The sequence below is a fragment of the Scyliorhinus torazame genome, chromosome 7 (genome assembly GCF_047496885.1).
Source record: "Scyliorhinus torazame isolate Kashiwa2021f chromosome 7, sScyTor2.1, whole genome shotgun sequence".
Lineage (NCBI taxonomy): Eukaryota > Metazoa > Chordata > Chondrichthyes > Carcharhiniformes > Scyliorhinidae > Scyliorhinus > Scyliorhinus torazame.
Genome location: NC_092713.1, coordinates 169,845,066 through 169,861,084, shown reverse-complemented (window position 1 = coordinate 169,861,084; position 16,019 = coordinate 169,845,066). Strand labels below are relative to the sequence as shown.

The following is a 16,019-nucleotide window of genomic DNA, read 5'->3' as shown; positions in this document are numbered from 1 at the left end:
GAAACTGAACTTAACCAGGCATATGAATATTGTGGCAACAAGAGCAGGGCAGAGGGTGGGAATTTTGCATCGTGTAACTCACCTCCTGACCCCCCAAAGCCTGTCCACCGTCTACAAGGTACAAGTCAGGGGTGTGATGGAATACTCCCCACTTGCCTGGATGAGTGCAGCTCCAACAAAACTCAAGAAGCTCGACACACTCCAGGAAAAAGCAGCCCCACTTGATTGGTACCCCATCCACAGACATTCACTCCCTTCACCACCAACACACAGTAGCAGCCGACAAGGTGCACTGCAGTAACTCATCAAGGTTCCTTAGACAGACACTTCCAAACCCATGACCACCACCATCTAGAAGGACAAAAGCAGCAGATACCTGGGAACCCCACCACCTGATGGTCCTCCTCCAAGTCACTCACCACCCTGATTTGGAAATATATTGCCGTTCCTTCACTGTCGCTATTCCCCTCCATTTGGCTCAGGTTTTCTTGGTGTGAAAGGTGCTATATAACTTTCATTTTTTTAGTTTGATTTTAGCCTCTTTATCTTACAAATTGAATAACCTCTTTTTCAATGGTGGATATTCATTTTCCACATCTGCCGTCACTTTTTCAAATAAAGGTTATCTTACAGACCTGACAGTCAAATTTCCTTTCAATGTCATCTCAACTCATTCCCTGTTTAGGGCATATTTCAATCTTATGTAACATCATAAAACAGATGATCAGGAGTTGGCAGTCTGTTCGACATGATTACCATGGCCTTGCTGACTCACTCTCACCCGCTGTACAAAGTCCAAGATTTACTCCCAATTTCCGATAAACTGTTCCTATTCCAATCTCAATTTTGTGATAACTTTCCCTTTCCAATCAGACCTTACACTTCGCCTTGCAATCACAATTTCTTGGGACACGTACCCACATTCTCACAAATGCCTGATCCATTTTGTTATCCCATTGGAGGCAGACGTGGCTTCTCCCGAATCCTTGACTTAACTTCAGTGGAAAATCAGAAGAAAACCTGGGGCAGCTATGTAAATATAGCAATGAAGTAGAATTTTGCTGCGTGGCTTCAAGGCACGGTAGTGAAATGAAAATCGCTTATTGTCACAATTAGGCTTCAATTAAGTTACTGTGAAAAGCCCCGAGTCGCCACATTCCGGCGCCTGTTCGGGGAGGCTGGTACGGGAATCGAACCGTGCTGCTGGCCTGCCTTGGTCTGCTTTAAAAGCCAGAAATTTAGCCCAGTGTGCTAAACCAGCCCCGTACAGTGGTTAGCACTGTTGCTTCACAGCTCCAGGGACCCGGGTTCGATTCCCGGCTTGGGTCACTGTCTGTGAGGAGTCTGGACGTTCTCCACGTGTTGGCGTGCGTTTCCTCCTGGTGCTCCGGTTTCCTCCCACAGGTCCCGAAAGGTGATTTGGACATTCTGAATTCTCCCTCAGTGTACCCGAACAGGCGCCGGAATGTGGCAACTAGAGGCTTTTCAAAGTAACTTCATTGCAGTGTTAATGTAAGCCTACCTGTGACACTAATAAAGATTATTATTATTATATTGCTCCAGCAACATTAGCCCCAGTGGAAGGTAACTACAGCTAGGGGGCTGGATTTTCCGAACCTCTGCTCCAAAATCGCGTTCGCGCAGGGGGCAGGGAATGGTCGTCAACCCGGAAATTTGGACTGGTGCCGCTCCTGCGTGTGCCCGAAAATTACATGGTAGGGGGCCATTGACAGAGGCCCCCTTGCGATTCTCCGCGCGCAACTGGCCGAGTCCCCGACGGCATGGTTCTAGCCAGCTATCGGCCGTCGTGAACATCGGGTGGCGGGTGCGGACTCAGTCCGCGGCCACCCTGGTGGGGGGCGGGGGGATCGTTCACTGGGGCGAGCCTCATGGACGGCCAGGCAAGCGATCGGGCGGTACCAATCCGCAGGCGCGCGCAATCTCGGGGGGAGCTACTTCTTCCATCACGGTCCACGGCCACAGGCCGCCGCCGTGCGCATGCGCGGACTCCCGACCGGACGTGCGGGGCCCTGTATCTGCAGCCAGAGCTGCGAGAACCACTCCGGGGCCCTGCCAGCCCTCTGCAGATGGGAGAATCACTCAGGACTTTGTTAAGGAAAGTTCAGAGTGAAACGCCCACATTTTTATGCTGGTATGTGGACATAGCCCCACTATGAGAATCCAGCCCAGGATTTTTAGGATGGCAGGGTTTCCCTTCTAATGCGCGATCAATTACACTCAAGACGAAGTGATTTCATAACTGAAGGCTTTAATCTACTAGAATTTGTTCCCCAGCAGCTTCGGTACAGAAAGTGAAGGCTGCTGGGATGGCACCAATTCTTATACTCCGCCTGTCAGGGCGGAGCTACATAACAACAGCCAATGGTAAACTCCTGGGTCTAACCAATGTTCATCAGCCTCTTAGGTACCGCAATACCTGGTACTACCACATTCACCCCCTGATAAAAAAGAGTCCGGTGGGGGTGGCGGCCAGTGGTAACAGTCGCGTTTAACATGGTATGATCAGGTAAGGAGGTACCGTGCTGTCGAGGATATTTACAAAGTGTTCGTTCACAGTTAAAGTCACAGCGACGCAATCAGTCGATCGGGTGGCCTGGTCGTCCTTCTGGAGTGTCTTGGCTTCGTTGGTGATTCTGGTGGGGGTCCTGGTGGTTGCAGCTCAAGGAGCGTGGTTTCGGCCTCCCTGGCAGCTTCGTCACCCCTAGGCAGCGCTGTTGGGGCAAACGGTTGACACGGGGGGGGGGCCTTTAGGGGGCGTCGGTGGGTGGGTGGGCCTAGGCAGGAGCGGCGGGAGTACTGACCCCTCCCACTGCTGTGGGGGGGGTGGGGGTGTGTGTAATGGTTCGGGTGCGCGTGGCGTTCCGGCGGGCGCCAGGTCCCGAAGGGAGACTGTATCTTGCCGGCCGTCAGGGAACACCACGTAGGCGTACTGGGGGTTAGCGTGCAGCAGGTGGACCCTCTCGACCAACGGGTCCGACTTGTGCGCCCGCACGTGCGTCCGAAGCAGGATGGGTCTGGGTGTCGTTAGCCAGGTTGGGAGCGAGGTCCCGGAGAAGGACTTCCTGGGAAAACAAGGAGACGTTCATGGGGTGTCTGATTTGTGGTTGTACAGAGCAGCAACCGGATGGCGTGGAGGGCCATTTGGGAGGACTTCTTGCCAGCGGGAGACTGGGGGATTCCTGGACCGTAGGGCCAGTAGAACAGTCTTCCAGACCGTTCCGTTCTCCCTCTCCACCTGTCCGTTTCCCCGGGGGTTGTAACTGGTCGTCCTGCTCGAGGCGATGCCTTTGCTGAGCAGGAATTGACGCAGTTCGTCGCTCATAAAGGAGGACCCCCTGTCACTGTGTATGTAAGCGGGGAACCTGAACAGTGCAAAGATGCGATGGAGGGCCTTGATGACGGTGGTTGTGGTCATGTCTGGGCAGGGGATGGCGAATGGGAACCGGGAGCACACGTCAATCATGTTCAGGAAGTACATGTTGCGGTCGGTGGAGGTGAGGGGGCCTTTGAAATCCATGCTGAGGCGTTCAAAGGGACGGGAAGCCTTTATCAGGTGCGCCCTCTCTGGCCGGTAGAAGTGCGGTTTGCACTCCGCGCAGATTTGGCAGTCCCTGGTGACTGTCCTGACCTCCTCGATGGAGTAGGGCAGGTTGCGGGTCTTGATGAAGTGGAAGAAACAAGTGACCCCCGGGTGGCAGAGGTCCTCGTGGAGGGCTCGGTGGCTGTCCCCTTGTGCAGTGGCACAAGTGCCGCGGGACAGGGCATCAGGAGGCTCGTTTAGCTTCCCCGGACGGTACAAGATCTCGTAGTTGAAGGTGGAGAGTTCTATCCTCCACCGCAAGATCTTGTCGTTTTTAATCTTGCCCCGCTGTGCATTATCGAACATGAAGGCAACCGACCGTTGGTCCGTGAGGAGAGTGAATCTCCTGCCGGCCAGGTAATGCCGCCAGTGTCGCACAGCTTCTACTATGGCCTGGGCCTCCTTTTCGACTGAGGAGTGGCGAATTTCGGAAGCATGGAGAGTGCGGGAGAAGAAAGCCAAGGGCCTGCCCGCTTGGTTGAGGGTGGCCGCCAGAGCTACGTCAGACTCATCGCTCTCGACCTGGAAGGGGAGGGACTCGTCGATGACGCGCATCGTGGCCTTTGCAATGTCTGCTTTGATGCGGCTGAAGGCCTGGCGGGCCTCCGTCGACAGGGGGAAGGTTGTGGGCTAGATTAGGGGTCGGGCTGTGTCTGCGTAGTTGGGGACCCACTGTGCGTAATAGCTGAAAAACCCGAGGCAGCACTTCAGGGCCTTGGGGCAGTGAGGGAGGGGGAACTCCATAAGGGGGCGCATGCGCTCAGGGTCGGGGCCTATAACTCCATTTCGCACTACATAGCCGAGAATGGCTAGACGGTCGGTGCTAAACATGCATTTATCCTCATTGTATGTCAGGTTAAGGATTTTCGCGGTCTGGGGAAATGTGCGGAGGTTGGTGTCGTGGTCCTGCTGGTCATGGCCGCAGATGGTGACGTTATCCAGATACGGGAACGTTGCGCGTAAGCCGTACCGGTCAACCATTCGGTCCATCTCTCGCTGGAAGACCGAAACCCCATTAGTGACACCAAAGGGAACTCTTAGAAATTGATACAGCCGCCCATCTGCTTCGAAGGCAGTGTACTTGCGGTCCCTATTACGGAGGGGTAGCTGGTGGTCGGCGGACTTGAGATCCACCGTGGAGAAAACCTTGGATTGTGCGATCCTGTTTACCAGGTCGGCTATACGGGGGAGAGGGTACGCGTCCAGCTGCGTAAACCAGATGATGGTCTGTCTGTAGTCAATGACCATCCTATGCTTCTCCCTGGTCTTTACCACCACTACTTGAGCTCTCCAGGGACTGTTGCTCGCTTCGATGACCCTTTCCCCCAGCAGCCTTTGGACCTCTGACCTGATGAAGGTCCGGTCCTGAGCACTGTACCACCTGCTCCTGGTGGTGACGGGTTTGCAATCCGGGGTGAGGTTCGCAAACAGGGAAGGCGGGTCGACCTTAAGGGTCGCGAGGCCGCAGATAATAAGGGGAGGTATAGGGCCGCCGAATTTAAAGGTCAAGCTTTGCAAATGGCATTGGAAGTCCAGCCCCAGGAGGGTAGCCGCGCAGAGGTGCGGCAGGACATACAGGTGGAAATTGTCGAATTTCCTGCCTTGGACAGTGAGGTTCGCTAGGCAGAACCCCTTTATCTCCACCGAGTGTGACCCGGAGGCCAGGGAGATCCTATGGATTACAGGGTGGGTTACAAGTGAACAGCGCCTTACCGTGTCGGGGTGAACAAAGCTTTCCGTGCTCCCAGAGTCAATCAGGCAAGACGTCTCGTGGCCGTTGATGAAGACCGTCGTTGTAGCTGTTGTGAGTGTCCAGAGTCGACTTTGGTCCAGTGTCACCGAGGCCAGATGGAGCAGTTGCGAGTTCTGATCGGGCAGCGTGTAGTCAGCCATGCTGGGGGCCTGGGGCCCATCCAAGATGGCGTCACCCATGGGTCGCACATGGTGTCCGGGGATGAACAAGATGGCGGCGGCGATGGACAAAATGGCAGCGCCCACCCGTTCAGCGTGGTGTCCGGGGGGCAAGATGGCCGCGCCCGTGGGTCGCCCGTGGCCCTAGGATAGGGGGTGGTGGTAAGCGCTAGCCTGTCGGGGCCTGAATGGGGGGTTACCGCGGCGGTCCGGAGTCGCTGGAGACCGCGGCCACGGCGCGGGCCTGGCAGACCCCCATAAAGTGGCACTTCTTGCCGCACCCTTTGCAGGCGGCGGTGCGGGCCGGGCAGCGCGGGCGGGAGATGATTTGCCTGCCCGCAGTAGAAAAACCGGGACCAGCGGCGTTAGCGGGCCGTCTTGTAGCGCAGGCCTGCGGGGTCAGGGGGAAGGTCTGTGGGGTTGCTGCTGCGGGGTGCCACGCAGCCCAGGAGGCCGCTGCGTGGTCGGGCGCATAGGACTGCGCGTTTTTGTAGGCAACGTCCATGGACCCTGCCAGGGCCCGTGCCTCTCTAAGTCCCAGCTTAAGTCTAGTAGATTAAATTGATGCGCGATCAATTACACTCAAGACAAAGTGATTTCATAACTGAAGGCTTTAATCAACTAGAATTTGTTCCCCAGCAGCTTCGGTACAGAAAGTGAAGTCTGCTGGGATGGCACCGGTTCTTATACTCCGCCTGTCAGGGCGGAGCTACGTAACAACAGCCAATGGTAAACTCCTGGGTCTAACCAATGTTCATCAGCCTCTTAGGTACCACAATACCTGGTACTGCCACACCTTCTTGTGTCCATGGAGAACACATTTGCTTGGATACTGCCTGCCCCGCAGCTGTTTCACATGACAAGCCTTCATTGGCAGAAGGGAGCTAACGCTTCAAGTCTGGATGGCTCTTTGTCAAAGCTGGAGAGAACTAGAAATAGGGTCAGATTTGTACTGTTGTGGGGGTGGGGGGTGGAGTGGTGGGGCTGGATAGGGGGCCAGCGATAAGATGTCGAGGACAGAAGACAAAAGGAATGTAAATGGAGGTGATTAAGGCTGAGAAGGTACTGATAGTGGCACATAAAGAGATTAAAATGTGTGAATGGCAGAACAAAGGTAAGAGATTACTATAGGATAAATCTGATCCTATTCTTTCCAGTTTTGACAAAGAGTCATCCAGGCTCGAAACGTTAGCTCCCTCCCCTCTCCACAGATGCTGTCAGACCTGCTGAGATTGTCCAGTGTTTTCTGTTTTTGTTTCAGGCTCCAGCATCCGCAGTAATTTGCTTTCATTTTCGGGCTCCTCCTGCCACTGAACTCCTCCTGCCTGCCTGAAAATTGAGGGATGGCAGGCAAAGGCTTTTAAGCGGTCAATACGTATCTGGCCTAGGCCTCGCCTACCCAGTTGCAGAGGCGTTCCAGTGGGTTGGGGTGGGGAACCCTGTAGGAAGGCCGTTTCAGAAGTTTTACGGTTACCCCCTGCTACAAGCCTGTCTCCAGGGGAACATAAAACTCTGCCCAAAGATTATCAAAGAGGTGTACATCAAGCGAGTGTGAACTCCGCCCATTACTGAATTTACACCATTAACAACACACCATCAGGGTCCATCGTTGAGCTAAAGGTTTATCACATTATTCTCAGGAAAATGCAAGAGATGAAATTTGGGGGAAATGTGAACCCTATGAGCGAGCACCTCCGCCTCCTGGATGTACATTTTTACTCAAATCAAAACTTCAATATTTCCATTGCAGCTGGAAAAGTCACAACTATATAATCTCAGGCTGTAGCCATTCACAGATGGCGTGTACTTTAGTTTTCTGATCTCCGGCAGCTTGGCCGGATTCCTCACGTTTGTGGTCAGATCTGGTTACGCACCAATAATGTCTTGTTTAAGGCCGACAAAGTTTAAGATTCAAGCCACCTGCTCAGAAAAGAAAGCCACAAGATTCTATGGGTTATGAACAAACAAAAATAAACTTTACTGCAAAACATCATAAATGGGCGGCATGGTGACACAGTGGTTAGCACTACTGACTCATGAAGCCGAGGACCCCAGTTCGATCCCGGCCCTGGGTCACTGTCCGTGTGGAGTTTGCACATTCTCCCCGTATCTACCTGGGTCTTACCCCCACAACCCAAAGATGTGCAGGATAAGTAGATCGGCCATGCAAAAATGCCCCTTAATTGGAAAAAAAATGATCTGGGTGCTTTCACTTTTTAAAAGAAAGGTCAGAAAGATAAGACAATTTACAATATCCAGCTTATACTCTAAAATTCAGGGTTAATATGAGGTACAGATGAATTAACAGGCAGCTGTAGTCGAGCACACCACACTACAGAATAAATGAGAGACGCGACCAAGACAGAGTCCACGGATTTCTCAACAGGTATCTGTAAATGCTATGACTCAACCAATGTCACTGAAGCTCCATCTCTGTCATGATGGATTCCAGTCTTCACGTTTGAAGATCTCGCCTGGGAATGCTCTTCAAAAGCAGTTCCAACTCAGGCAGTGTCAACAACGGCCAACCTCACAATGTCTCAATCTCATCTCCTGAGATTAAATTTCCCTGGATTCCTGAGTTTACACTCAATTTCCACACTTCCGTCGTGCCAGGTCGGAGACAGCTTCAAAGAGGTACCTTTACCCCAAATACCCGTTGCATGGGGTCACCAAAGTTCAACTGCTTTAGTTGATCTTCAGGGCTTCCCTTGAGCCGTTTTCACTTAATGTCTGGTTCCTGCAGTCCTTTTCCTATTTGGTGCCTTTTCTCTCTGCTCCTCTCTTTTTACCTGAACTGGGGTATCTTTCTGTCCCCTCTCATTTGGAACCTCTCCCTGTCTCCTGCCTGGAACACTACTCTTCAATGTTGCAATGTTCCTGGTCATCTAATCTTGGTTTCTATGTTATGTTGTCTTTTTGCACAAGTGCACTGCGTCCAAATTGCCAAACTTCGCTTGTTCAGCCTACATCCAGTCTGCAAATGGACAAACGTCCTGAGGTCTGCCTGGAGTTGACATTCCTGACTTCCGCTGTTAACAAGGTAAAGATGGTTTTCATAATAGGACCAAATTCACTTTATTTCATTCTCCAAATTTGATCTTACTTACATGTGTTATCAGTGCTGACTGTCTGCAGTTTCACCAGTGGGTTGGGGATCAGATTTTTACATCCACACTGAAGTGTTTCAACATAAGGTTATTTACTATTCACTTGGGGGGATTACATAATCACTACAGGGCTTTAAGAAATCTTACACTCTTTGTGATGGGTAAATTGGGGACAGGAATCACACCCATTAATAAGATGAGGGTTTAGTTCCCTTACCAATTTTTTTTAAAGGGAGAATGACTCCATTAGCAATTAGTTTCATCAGCCATCATTGTCACTAATCAGTTTTGAGAGACACTAATATATCACCAGTCAGTTTTGAGACATTACTCTGTCACTAATCGATTCTGGGAATAATGCTCTGTCACTTGTCGGACTGAGACAATAATATCCTGTCACTAATCGGGGTTTTAGGGGTCATTCCTCTGTCACTAATCAGATTTAGGGGTCATTACTGGGTCACTAATCGAATTTATTTTACAATACTCTGTCAGTAATCGATTTTAGGGGGCATTACTCTGTCAGTAATCAGTGTTAGGGGACATTACCCTGTCAATAATCGGTGTTAGGGGACATTACCCTGTCAATAATCGATTTTAGTGGACATTACCCTGTCAATAATCGATTTTAGTGGACATTACCCTGTCAATAATCGATTTAAGTGGACATTACTCTGCCTGTAATTGGTTTTAAGGGACATTACTCTGTTAATAATTGGTTTTAGGGCGCTTTGCTCTGTCAGTAATTGGTGTTAGGGGACATTACTCTGTCAGTAATCAGTGTTAGGGGACATTACTCTGTCAGTAATCGGTGTTAGGGGACATTACTCTGTCAATAATCGATTTTAGGGCCGTTACTCTGTTAGTAATCGATTTTAGGGAACAGTACTCTGTCAGTAATCGGTTTTAGGGGACATTACTCTGTCAGTAACCAGTGTTGGGGGATGTTACTGTCACTAGTCAGTTTTAAGAGTCATTACTCTGCCACTAGTCAGTTTTAAGGGTCATTACTCTGTCACCAATTGGTTTTAAGGGTCATTACTCTGTCACTAGTAGGTTTTAAGGGTCATTACTCTGTCATCAATTGGTTTTAAGGGTCATTACTCTGTCACCAATCAGTTTTAGTGGACATTACTCTGTCACTAATTAGTATTAAGGGTCATTGCTCTGTTACTAATCAGTTTTAAGGGTCATCATTCTGTCACTAATCGGTTTTAAGAGTCATTACTCTGTCACTAATCGATTTTAAGGTTCATTACTCAGTCACTAATCAGTTTTGTGTAATTACTCTGTCACTAATCAGTTTTAAGGGTCATTACTCTGTCACTAATAGGTTTTAGGGGTCATTACCCTGTCACTAATTGGATTTAGGAGTCATTACTCTGTCACTAATAAGTTTTAAGGGTTATTACTCTGTCACTAATCGGTTTTAGGGGACATTACTCTGTCACTAATTAGTATTGGGGACATTTCTCTGTCACTAATCGGTTTTAAGGTTCATTACTCTGTCACTAATCAGTTTTAAGTGTCATTATTCTGTCACTAATCAGTTTTAAGGGTCATTACTCTGTCACTAATCGGTTTTAAGTACCATTACTCTGTCACTAATCAGTTTTAAGTGTCATTACTCTGTCACTAATCAGTTTTAAGTGCCATTACTCTGTCACTAATCAGTTTTAAGGTTCATTACTCTGTCACTAATCAGTTTTAAGTGTCATTATTCTGTCACTAATCAGTTTTAAGGGTCATTACTCTGTCACTAATCGGTTTTAAGTACCATTACTCTGTCACTAATCAGTTTTAAGTGCCATTACTCTGTCACTAATCAGTTTTAAGGGCCATTACTCTGTCACTAATAGGTTTTAGGGGTCATTACACTGTCACTAATCGGTTTTAGGGGACATTACTCTGTCACTAATTAGTATTAGGGGACATTACTCTGTCACTAATCGGTTTTAAGGTTCATTACACTGTCACTAATCAGTTTTAAGTGTCATTATTCTGTCACTAATCGGTTTTAAGTGCCTTTACTCTGTCACTAATCAGTTTTAAGTGTTATTACTCTGTCACTAATCGGTTTTAAGGGTCGTTACTCTGTCACTAATCAGTTTTAAGTGTTATTACTCTGTCACTAATCGGTTTTAAGGGTCATTACTCTGTCACTAATCAGTTTTAAGTGTTATTACTCTGTCACTACCCGCTTTTAAGTGGCAGTACTCTGTCATTAATTGGTTTTAGGGGTCATTACTCTGTCACTATTCAGTTTTAATGGTCATTTCTCTGTCACTGTTGTGTTCTTTGTCTTTAGTTCTTTCAGGATGGTGAAGGTTGTAGTGGTAACAAAGAATAGCAAGCTGTATTTAATTAACAAAGCTAATTTATTACACTGCACTGAGTTAGGTTCGAACATTTTACGAAGGAATTAGTTCGGTAAAGATTACACGACACATCTACAGTATTAACTGCACTATTAGTTCAACTATCGCACAACTAATTAATTAATTAATAATCTTTATTGTCACATGTAGGGTTACATTAACACTGCAATGAAGTTACTGTGAAAAGCCCTAGTCGCCACATTCCGGCACCTGTTCGGGTACACGGAGGGAGAATTCAGAATGTCCAAATTACCTAACAGCAAGTCTTTCAAGACTTGTGGGAGGAAACTGGAGCACCCGGAGGAAACCCACGCAGATATGGGGAGAACGTGCAGACTCTGCACAGGCAATGGCCCAAGCCGGGCATCGAACCCGGGTCCCTGGCGCTGTGAAGCAGTAGTGCTAATCACTGTGCTGCCGTGCTGCCCTACTACTCTGTTTTGCTCTCTTCCACTCTCTCCAACTATCTCCCAAAAGTCAAGGAGACATGTGATATTTATGTGGTTGCTCTATTGCACTATCTAGTGGCTAGAGTAGTAACATTACAATAACCCTTAATGTGCTTTATAATATCCACATATTGTGACAGTCACTAATCAGTTTTAGGGGACATTACGCAGTCACTCTGCTGAATGTAGGAAAATGTTATATATATCGTGTATTATGTGTCTGTTGTAGTAATGTTATTAATATAACTTGAGTTAAGGAATCCAGATTATGTGTCTGCTAAACCTGTGATGAAGGGTTAACAGTTCGGCAGGCTGTGATGTCACTCATGGAAGGTGCTAGATCTGTTTTTAGTGTCATGAGAATGTCACTTTAAGACATGTTAGTCTGCTAAAGTTACTGCAGTGATGTCAGAGTGTGGGTGGAGCTGAGCTCTGGCTCTGCTCTTTTGACAAGGTGCCACACAAAAGGTTGCTGCATAAGCTAAAGATGCATGGCATTGAGGGTAAAGTGATAGCATGGGTAGAGGATTGGTTAACTAACAGAAAGCAGAGAGTGGGGATAAATGGGTGTTTCTCTGGTTGGCAACCTGTAACTAGTGGGGTCCCTCAAGGATCAGTGTTGGGCCCGCAGTTGTTCACAATTTACATAGACGATTTGGAGTTGGGGACCAAGTGCAATGTGTCAAAGTTTGCAGACGACACTAAGATGAGTGGTAAAGCAAAAAGTGCAGAGGATACCGGAAGTCTGCAGAAGGATTTGGATAGGTTAGGTGAATGGGCTAGGGTCTGGCAGATGGAATTCAATGTTGCCAAGTGTGAGGCTATCCATTTTGGGAGGAATAACAGCAGAATGGATTATTATTTAAACGGTAAGATGTTAAAACATGCTGCTGTGCAGAGGGACCTGGGTGTGCTGGTGCACGAGTCGCAAAAGGTTGGTGTGCAGGTGCAACAGGTGATTAAGAAGGCTAATCGAGTTTTGTCTTTCATTGCTTAGAGGGATGGAGTTCAAGACTAGTGAGGTTATGCTGCAATTGTATAGGGTGTTGGTGAGGCCGCATCTGGAGTATTGTGTTCAGTTTTGGTCTCCTTACCTGAGAAAGGACATATTGGCACTGGAGGGAGTGCAGAGGAGATTTACTAGGTTGATCCCAGAGTTGAGGGGATTAGATTATGACGAGAGGTTGAGTAGACTGGGACTGTACTCATTGGAGTTTAGAAGGATGCGGATCTTATTGAGACATATAAAATTATGAAGGGAATAGATAGGATAGATGCGGGCAGGTTGTTTCCACTGGTCGGGGAAAGCAGAACTAGGGGGCATAGCCTCAAAAGAAGGGGAGGTAGATTTAGGACAGAATGTAGGAGGAACTTCTTCACCCAAAGTGTTGTGAATCTCTGGAATTCTTTGCCCAGTGAAGCAGTTGAGGCTCCTTCTTTAAATGTTTTTAAGAAAAGATAGATGCCTTTCTAAAGAATAAAGGGATTCGGGGATATGGTGTACAGGCCGGAGAGTGGAGCTGAGTCCACAAAGATCAGCCATGATCTCATTAAATGGCGGAGCAGGCTCGAGGGGCCAGATGGCCTACTCCTGTTCCTAGTTCTTATGTTCTTATGTTCTTAGTTTCACTTTGAGAAAAGCTTGGGTGTGTCTGTTTTCTTTGGTTTCGTTTCAGTGTTGGAGCTGCAGTCAGCCACAGAAGGTGTAATGTTGTTATCTCTGCCATGTAAAGACTATCTCTTGATCATTTGGTGAATTCAGAGTGATAACTGTTCTCAGTGGTGAATTTAAACCTGATGTGCTTCTGTTAAAAGTTTTTTTTAATGTCTCATGGATGTTAAAAGGAAAGTTTAAGGATTACTTAGTGTTGTATTCTTGGGGGTTGTATTTGAATTGATGGTTGCTAAGATGTTCAGTGTATGTTTTTAAAAAGGTTAACTTGAGTTCATAGAATAAACATTGTTTTGCTTTAAAAAATACTGTTAGATGTCTGCTGCACCACTCCTGTAGAGTGGGCCGTGTGCTCCCCACACCACAATCTATTAAAAGTTGTGGGTCAGGTGAACTCCATGATACACTTTGGGGTTCTCTAAACCCTGGCCCATAACATTAGTTTCATTTTGAAGGTTCTGCTACGGGTTCTAAGGAAACAAGGTGTGTGTTTCTCAGACTGACTTCTGAAAGCTTCTCTCCCAAGGACTTTGCGAATAAATCTGTAAATCACTGAGTGTTAGCTGTATTAATAAGTGGCATTTGACTTCCTGTATGTTTATCCTCCCCCCAGGTATTTTATTAACCGTGACGAAGAAACGGAGTCATTCAATATACTGGCTCCAGTCTTCGAACCTCTGACAGAATGGGTCTAACTTCCCAATCATGGTCACTCACTGTTCTCTGGTATCGTCGTTGCTTTCTGACTCTGTGTTCGTCTTGGAGGCCTTTGTTCCCCATTCAACGACAATGGCTTGTGATTGATTTGGTTTGTACTCGTCGCCAATGTGGTCATGTGAGGCAATACAAAGTAGACGCTAGTAATGAAGAACAAAGTGTTTAATGGCAACCAACGAAAATAACTTAAGTACAGGCACAGAGTCTCGAATATAGATGTTAACACTCTGGCACCTGCCTTCATCCTGACCAGAAACCCGCTCCCCAGACACATGCTGATCCCTCATTGGTCAGGGTTCTCACATTCTCACATGACAGGCCCCAAGCAAGTCACCTGGACCATGAGGACTCGCCCCTTAAAGGGGCCAAACGCCCACAGATACTTCAGCCAGATTTTCTGCCATTCTCATTGGTATCTGCTGGAATGTAAAAAAAAAGGCACCAAACAGCATAAGTCAACAAAAACAATCTGGACTATTGTTCAGCTGGATGTGTTTTAAGACAGAGGGCTAACCAAATTTGTTCGAATTGTGCTGATGAGCGGGAGAGGGTTCAGACGGGAGAGGGCTCAGACGAGAGAGGGCTCAGACCGGAGAGGGCTCAGACGGGAGAGGCTCAGACGGGAGGGGGCTCAGACCAGAGAAGGTTCAAATGTGAGGGGGCTCAGACGGGAGAGGACTCAGATGGGAGAGGGCTCAGGCGGGAGAGGGCTCAGGCGGGAGAGGGTTCAGACAGGAGGGGGCTCAGACGGGAGAGGGCTCAGATGGGAGAGGGCTCAGACGGGAGAGGGCTCAGATGGGAGAGGGTTCAAACGGGAGGGGGCTCAGACAGGAGAGGGCTCAGATGGGAGAGGGCTCAGACGGGAGAAAGCTCAGATGGGAGAGGGTTCAAACGGGAGAGGGCTCAGACGGGAGAGGGTTCAGATGGGAGAGGGCTCAGATGGGAGAGGGTTCAGATGGGAGAGGGCTCAGATGGGAGAGGGCTCAGACGGGAGAGAGCTCAGATGGGAGAGGGTTCAAACGGGAGAGGGCTCAGACGGGAGAGGGTTCAGATGGGAGAGGGCTCAGATGGGAGAGGGTTCAGATGGGAGAGGGCTCAGATGGGAGAGGGCTCAGACGGGAGAGGGCTCAGACGGGAGAGGGCTCAGATGGGAGAGGGCTCAGACGGGAGAGGGCTCAGATGGGAGAGGGTTCAGATGGGAGAGGGTTCAAACGGGAGAGGGCTCAGACGGGAGAGGGTTCAGATGGGAGAGGGCTCAGACGGGAGAGGGTTCAGATGGGAGAGGGCTCAGATGGGAGAGGGCTCAGACGGGAGAGGGCTCAGACGGGAGAGGGCTCAGATGGGAGAGGGCTCAGACGGGAGAGGGCTCAGATGGGAGAGGGTTCAGATGGGAGAGGGTTCAAACGGGAGAGGGCTCAGACGGGAGAGGGTTCAGATGGGAGAGGGTTCAAACGGGAGAGGGCTCAGACGGGAGAGGCTCAGACGGGAGGGGGCTCAGACCGGAGAAGGTTCAAATAGGAGGGGGCCCAGGCGGGAGAGGGCTCAAACCGGAGAGGGCTCCGACGGGAGGGGGTTCAGACCGGAGAAGGTTCAAATGGGAGGGGGCTCAGATGGGAGAGCGCTCAGTTGGGAGAGGGCTCAGACGGGAGAGGGCTCAGATGGGAGAGGGTTCAAACGGGAGGTGGCTCAGACGGGAGAGGGCTTAGATGGGAGAGGGTTCAAACGGGAGAGGGTTCAGATGGGAGAGGGCTCAGACGGGAGAGGGTTCAGATGGGAGAGGGTTCAGATGGGAGAGGGCTCAGATGGGAGAGGGCTCAGACGGGAGAGGGTTCAGATGGGAGAGGGCTCAGATGGGAGAGGGCTCAGACGGGAGAGGGCTCAGACGGGAGAGGGCTCAGACGGGAGAGGGTTCAAACGGGAGAGGGTTCAGATGGGAGATGGTTCAAACGGGAGAGGCTCAGATGGGAGGGGGCTCAAACGGGAGGGGGCTCAGACGGGAGGGGGCTCAGACGGGAGAGGGCTCAGACGGGAGAGGGTTCAAACGGGAGAGGGTTCAGATGGGAGATGGTTCAAACGGGAGAGGCTCAGATGGGAGGGGGCTCAAACGGGAGGGGGCTCAGACGGGAGAGGGTTCAAACGGGAGAGGGTGCAGATGGGAGGGGGCTCAAACGGGAGGGGGCT

At 49.5% G+C, this 16,019-nt stretch overlaps 1 long non-coding RNA gene across 4 annotated transcripts in view; it reads right to left on the bottom strand.

Moving 5' to 3' along the window:
• Positions 1-16,019, bottom strand: part of LOC140426704 (uncharacterized) — a 56,555-nt gene that overhangs the window by 31,941 nt on the left and 8,595 nt on the right. The window contains exons 2-3 of one of the 4 annotated variants that reach the window (XR_011948276.1): positions 13,839-13,978; positions 6,128-8,544 (exon numbers count right to left, since the gene is read on the bottom strand). This is a non-coding gene — a long non-coding RNA (uncharacterized lncRNA). Of the gene's footprint in view, positions 1-6,127; positions 8,545-13,714; positions 13,979-16,019 lie in introns of those variants that run through there. The other 3 variants (XR_011948277.1, XR_011948274.1, XR_011948275.1) reach the window with 3 other exon arrangements.